Raw genomic sequence first — 7,791 nt, forward strand, 5'->3', positions numbered from 1 at the left:
CTCGGACTGTCCGTCAGTCTGAGGATGATAAGCCGTGCTAAAGGTCAACTTAGTGCCTAAGGCACTCTGCAAACTCTGCCACAACCTGGCAGTAAAACGAGGATCTCTATCTGAGACGATCGACACTGGGACCCCATGCAATCTCACTATGTCCCGAATATACAAGTCAGCAAGATGATCTACCGAATCTCTAACACGCATAGGAATAAAATGCGCCGACTTAGTCAACCGGTCCACAACTACCCAAATAGCATCACTACCCCGCTGAGCCCTCGGAAGACCCACAACGAAGTCCATAGTGACATGCTCCCACTTCCACTCGGCAATAGGCAAGGGTTGCAATAAACCCGCTGGCCTCTGATGTTCGGCCTTCACTTGTTGACAAGTAAGGCACTTAGATACGAAAGCTGCCACATCTCTCTTCATACCCCGCCACCAGAACTGGCGACCCAAATCCCGATACATCTTAGTGCCTCCCGGATGCACCGCAAGGCGTGAATGGTGGAACTCTCGGAGTACTTCCTCTCGGCAAGACTTCGGCACAAACAGACGGTCTCGGTATCTCACACTCTGGTCGGAATACACCGTCAAACCCTTCTCTACCTTCCCACCGGAAATCTTCTCACGGAGAGATTCTACCTCAAGGTCACCTCTCTGAGCCTCTAACACTCGAGTCACAAGTGTGGGCTGTGCAACAACAGAAAATAAGGCCGCAGCCTCTACGGATTCGCCCAGAAGTAAGTCAAACTCCCCAAGTGCACCCAACATCTCCCATTCTCGGATGGCTATACCAGCCATATCACCAATAGGTTTCCTGCTAAGGGCATCGGCCACCACATTGGCCTTTCCCGGATGATAATGCAACTCAAAATCATAATCCTCTATAAATTCCATCCACCTCCTCTGCCTCAAGTTTAAGTCTTTCTGTGTAAACAAATATTTCAGACTCTTATGATCCGAGAATACCTCAAATCTCTCACCATAAAGATAATGCCTCCAAATCTTCAAGGCAAATATCACAGCTGCTAACTCTAGATCATGCGTAGGGTAATTCTGCTCGTGAATTTTCAACTGACGTGAGCCATAGGCAACTACTTTCCCTTCTTGCATTAACACACAACCCAGACCCTCTCGTGAGGCGTCACAATAGACTGCATAACCCAACCCTCTCTCTGGAATAATCAAGACCGGAGCGGTGGTCAGTCTAACTTTCAACTCCTGGAACGACTTTTCACAAGTCTCACTCCATACAAATTTGACTCCCTTCCGAGTCAACCTAGTCAAAGGCGAAGCTAATTTGGAGAAATCTTTTACAAACCGACGGTAATAACCAGCTAATCCCAGAAAACTACGGATCTCAAAAACGTTCTTAGGCTGTGCCCAATCCTGCACTGCCTCTACCTTGGATGTATCAACAGACACTCCTTCCCCAGAAACAACATGGCCTAAAAACTTGACCTCTTCTAGCCAGAACTCACACTTCCCAAACTTAGCATAAAGCTTATGGGCTCTAAGTAACTCAAGCACCACTCTCAAATGTTCCTTGTGCTTCTCCTCAGAAGGTGAATAAATAAGGATGTCGTCCACAAAAACGACTACAAACCGATCCAAGAATTCCCGGAAGATCCGGTTCATCAAATCCATAAAAACTGCCGGTGCATTGGTGAGCCCGAATGGCATCACCAAAAACTCATAATGGCCATACCGCGTACGGAATGCCGTCTTCGGAATATCCTCTTCCCTGACCCTCAACTGGTGGTAACCCGATCTCAAATCTATCTTAGAGAAACAACGGGAACCTTTCAACTGGTCAAACAGGTCATCTATACGGGGCATAGGGTACTTATTCTTGACCGTAGCCCGATTCAACTTCCGGTAATCTATACAAAGTCTCAAAGCACCACCTTTCTTTTTAACGAAGAGAGCTGGTGCTCCCCACGGCGAAACACTAGGACGAATAAAACCCTTGTCTAGCAACTCCTGGAGCTGAGTCTTCAACTCAACTAGCTCGGCTGGGGCAAAACGATAAGGTGCCATGGAAATCGGCGCCGTGCCGGGCACTAGGTCAATAGAGAACTCAATCTCCCGATGCGGTGGCAAACCAACAAGGTCCTCGGGAAAGACATCCGAGTACTCACAAACCACCCTTGGCAACACAATCTGAGTCTCATCATCCTCACTAATCAAAAAGTTAGCAAGTAGACTACTAAGCTTACTCTGTCCTCGCGGAATGTACCCCGGTGGCAACACATCACCAACCCGGTCCCCCAGAAAATGAAAATACTCTCCGCTCACGGTACAACAAGTGACCCTCTGGCGGTAGCAATCAATAACTGCCCGGTATGACGATAACCAGTCCATACCCAAAATAACATCGAAACCCCTCATAGGCATAACTACAAAGGAAAATGGGATTCTATGATAATCAACCTCTATATCACAACCCCTAACACCTTTTTCAAAATCAATTCACCCCCAAGAGGTGACACTACACAAATAGGAGATGCTAACTGTGCTAACTCCAACTCCAAAACAGATGCAAATGCAGCAGACACAAAGGAATGAGATGCACCCGTATCAATCAAAACATTAGTAACCGAGTTGCAAAACAAGAAGGTACCTCTCACAACTGATGGTGCTGGCACAAGATCCTGTGCGGTAACAGCATACACTCGCCCAGATGACCTCTGATCAACCTGCTCAACCCTAGGAGCATAAGATTGCTGTACTGACTGGGACGATGAAGCCCCCTGATTGGCCCTCGAGGCCTGACCTGACGGAGCTGGCTGCTGACCCTGAATCGGCCTCATACCGGATGCACCAGGTGTGCCACCCAACTGCGGGCAATACCTCTTCATATGCCCTGGCTGACCACACTGATAACACGAGAGTGGCTGGCCCCTACCCTGACTCTGGCTCTGAGATCGAGCCGAAGATGATGCTGCTCTCTGAACTCCTCCCCTCTGAGGACAAACTGGGGACTTGTGGCCTAGCTGGCCACACTTAAAGCAGGTAATGTCTCCCTGACTGCCTTTCCCCGAACTAGCACTCGGTACAGGAAAAGTCGATCTAGAATAGCTACCCTGAGACTGCTGGGGATTAAAACCCTTCTGTCTCCTACCATCACTCTGACCATCCTGACTCCTCTTGGAGCCCTTCTGCCCTTCCTCCTCCTCCTGCATCATGATCTCCATATGGGCTGCAGCATCAACCATACGCCCATAATCTCGAATCATAGTTCCCCCAACTCTCAGCTTGAGGCCACGCCTCAACTTCTTCTCAAACTCAATACAACGGCGTTCCTCAGACGCCACCAACTCAGGTGCAAACCTGGACAAACTAGTAAATGCTGCCTCAAATTCGGCCACTGAAGAACTCGCCTGCTTAAGCTGACAAAACTGGTCTCGCAGCTTCTCCCTGACTGCCGGAGATAAAAACTTCTCCTGGAATGCATTCACAAAAGCCTCCCATGTACCTCCTATACGCCCCTTAGTGAACTTCCACCACTGACCCGCATCTCCCTTCAACTGAAAAGATGCCAAGGTCACTTTCAACCCCTCGTCTTCGATGCCAAGCATCTCAAACGTCTTCGTTGTCTGTTCGAGCCACTCATCTGCCTTAAGCGGCTCTTTAGGATCACCCACAAATTCATCCGGATTAGACCGGAAGAACTCCCTCTTCAGAAAGGAAGGTCCTGCATCTGCAGCAACAACCTGAGCTTGATTCTCAGCTCTGAGAATGCCTACTGACTCCCTGAATGCCCCTGCTATCTCTCGGGCTAGAGCGCCCATAGCCTGCTGGCCTACTGGCTCAGCCACATTGGCCTGGCCAACACCCTCCTGAACTGCCGGAATCTCCTCTGGCACAGGCACCTCCTGCCTACCCGGCCTACCACGCCTACCGCGTCCTCGTCCTCGTCCTGACATCCTAATAAAGGAAACAAAGACATTAGCACATTAATAAATGTGCCGAAACTAAACACTCGCGTCCTAATGCATTGGACAACAATAATTCATTCCACGTAAGCACATAATCACATAAGCACCTACGAATTTCATTCCCGGATAATGATAGTCCCAATGCGTTACTATAGTTCCGGTTGGAAGCAGCAGTGATCAAGTGCCTTTCCAACAAGACTACAAGAAACTCAAGGGTCCAATCAACATCCTAGAAACTACATTCCATACCCACATAATCACATAAACATGTTATCACATAAGCATATAACATTACACTAAGTCTCTATCAAACGAGACAAACCCAATGTGATACTAATCACTTCCCACGTACCCAAAGTATTCAAACCCGGTACGCTCTGATACCAAGTTGTCACGCCCTCAAATTGAACCCATAATGTACATAACATTAACATGCATTATTAAAAGAAAACGAATCTTTTGAATTATTCATCAGAGTACTTTTATTAAAAGTCATTACATGGAACATTAAAATAAATGCCCTAAGGGCTTACATCTTTCCAAGCTAACACTTGGACACAAAAGAATGAGTATTAACCCATTTACAAGTTAAGCCCTTGGCTTGAATGTTTACATGTAACCTTATTTAAAATAAACAACTAAAGACAAGTCTTCAAAATCCGCATCCTTCCAAACTAAGTCCTGGGAGGTTGCTTATCACCTGAACCTGAAAATGATGTTCCCATAAAGGGTGAGCCACAGCCCAGTAGAAATATACTAAACCACATATAAGCAATGAATAAAGCAATAGTATTTGACAGATGGTTAACCAAGATAATCAACCACTTCATTTTACAGTCTCATGACACTATTGTCTAAGATACAATTTACTCTCCAATTTTATCAACATGGCTCAGAACCTGGCCAACCTACAACAGTGAATTACATATACCATATTCACATCCTTCCAATATCAACAAACAAATGAGACTCAAGCTCAATTCACAACACTTCATACTTCCAGATTGATACACATTTTAGTGCTGTATCAATAAAAACACTTCAATATAATAAGCACACATAAAAGTGATGCTAATGGAGTCCATCCCCTATCTCCTCCCAAACAAAATTCGGTTTAGAGGTCCATCCCCTATCTTCCCCTAAACCGTGGAGTACATCCCCTATCTCCTCCCACACAAAACAATGTATGCAAATGCAATGCTCAATCAATACACGTATTTTCTGTATCAATGCAATAGTCAAAGTTAATGACTTAACCAACGTGATTAGTTTCAGTTATTCCTAATCCACATGCAATGTCTACAACAATCACGACTATCCTCCACCGATAGCCCAAAACAGTTATTTCTAAACAGGAAATAAATGTATCAACTAACATAATTCCAACATTTTCATAGGTGAGTGATTAAACTAACCAACTACACCATTTAATCAATAAATTCATTATTTCCATGAATTCAACTAAATTCCCCAATTTTCCCTGAATTGATTATATAAATTAATTTATTACAATAACTGGGGTTTTCCCAAAAATTACCAAAGTAACCCAACACATCAAAATACCAAAACTTAGAGCAAAACCTATAGAATGGAGTAGGAAATCCCTACCTCAAAGAAAACAACCCAAAAAGGTGAAGAAAGAGATGAATGCCCAATATACCAAAGTGCTCCAAATCGTCAAATGCTCAGATTAAATGGTAGCCCTTGCCTCACTCTATCTTTTTAATGAAGGATCTAGGGTAGAAACACACCCTAAGTGGATCAAATCTAAGAAAGAAGGTGAGTAGGGAGAGAGAGAAGTCGAACCTGGGGTTTTGAATCAAAAGAATATGAAAAAGACTGATCAAATCCCGCTGCTGTGTGTATAAACTGGACAGGCTCGCTCGAGCGAAGACTTGGTCGCTCGAGCGACCAGACACAGAGAAACTACGCTCGAGCCAAGGAAGCCTTGCTCGAGCCAACAACTCAAATGCTCGCTCGAGCGAAAGAAAGCTCGGTCGAGCGAAGAACTCAAACCCTCAGGTCTGAACCCAGACACACGCTCGAGCGAAGAAAAGCTCGCTCGAGCCAAGAATGCACAGCTACAGGTCCAAATCAAACACTACCTCTCGCTCGAGCGAACAACTCCTCGCTCGAGCGAAGAACCAAAAACCTGGACAGCAACTCTTGGTTTCTAAACCCAACCAACCTGAAACAAACCTGCCCAACACATCCTATAATTCCAAAAGAGAAAATAAGGAATAACAACAACAACCATATAAAATGACAAAATCTACGGAACAGTCCGGATACAATAATTAAATGGGAAAAGACCAGGGTCGCTATACACGAACTTGATCAACAGGATTATACGAGAATGTTTATTTCTTTCCCGTACAATATCTAATGTGTGACATACACAATGATTGTTGTAATGATATCCATATAAGTCATTCATATTCAATCATTAATAATTATGTATGCTAAACAAAAATAATATAAAAATATGATGAACATAGAATTAATTATTTTTTTAAACAAACTTCTTTTTGTTGATAAATCTAGCTTTTTTAACAATTTTAACGGTGCCAATTTATAAAAACCTCTCAAAAATTTTATATAATACTACATAATTTTAAAAGAAAAATTCAAAGTTCAGTGGTTCAATTGAACCCACTACTTCATGCATAGCTCGACCCATGGAGAGAACTACAAGTATTTGACCATGCCACGACCCTCCACGCTAAGTTTTGTAGCTTGAAGCTGCTTCTTTTTTGGAGCTTTCAACTGTTGCAACTTCCTTTGCATCTGTCAACATACAAAGGAAGCAAGTGCACTACTCAGAGCTTGTCTAGAAAAAATAATAATAAGTTTTCAAAAATATTTTTGTTAATTTCAAAATTTTGTTTTTTTTTTAGTAAACTTTTTACATATTTAATCAACCTTTTATTTTTTAGAATCGCTTAATTTAGATACATTTAAAAAGTAAATTATTTGCCAAAAATCTTTAAAAAAAAATAATAAATACAAAAATATATGTCCTGAATTTTTATATTTTTGTATGCTTTTTAAGTGTATCTAAATTAAGTGAATTCAAATAAAAATAATTAGAATATTAAAAATGTTCACTAAAACAAAAGAATACAGATTGAAATTTCGAAAATTATATTTCAAAACTCAAACCAAACTGAGTGTAAGTTATTGTTATACTATTTTCATTATTCGTTCCATATTGACTAGCAACGAGATGGAAATAATTTGGTACTGGTTATCGAAATACATTAAATATATTCGACAATCAACAACTAAATCAAACAATAATTTTTTATTCTCTACTTCTGAACCAAATATAAATTTTCAACATATAACTATTTTTTAAGTTGGTTTTCGAATATATAAAATGTTTTCAAAAGTTAATTTCTGTATAGGTGCAACATTTTCAAAACTGATTTTTAGAATGATAAATGCGACAATGAAAAAAAAATACTTCCGAACAAAAAAACTCACCTATTCGTTGCCTAATTTTGTTTATTTTATTTGAAAAATCTAGAAATCCCCTATATGTTGATTTGTGATTATGTATCAATTTTAAGCAGAATATAACAATCCCAATCAAACAATCCCCTAGATGTTGATTTGTGATTATGTATCAATTTTAAGCAGAATATAACAATCCCAATCAAACAATCCCCTAGATGTTGATTTGTGATTATGTATCAATTTTAAGCAGAATATAACAATCCCAATCAAACAATCAAGACAAAGAGACACAACGATTTAACGTGGAAAAAAACCACAATTGGACACCTCTAACTGTGATCAAAAAACCACGGGCAACAGCCACAAGAACAATCCACTAAGAAGATTTAAAGGA

Source organism: Camellia sinensis, chromosome 11 (genome assembly GCF_055761805.1).
Source record: "Camellia sinensis isolate YWXY chromosome 11, ASM5576180v1, whole genome shotgun sequence".
NCBI lineage: Eukaryota > Viridiplantae > Streptophyta > Magnoliopsida > Ericales > Theaceae > Camellia > Camellia sinensis.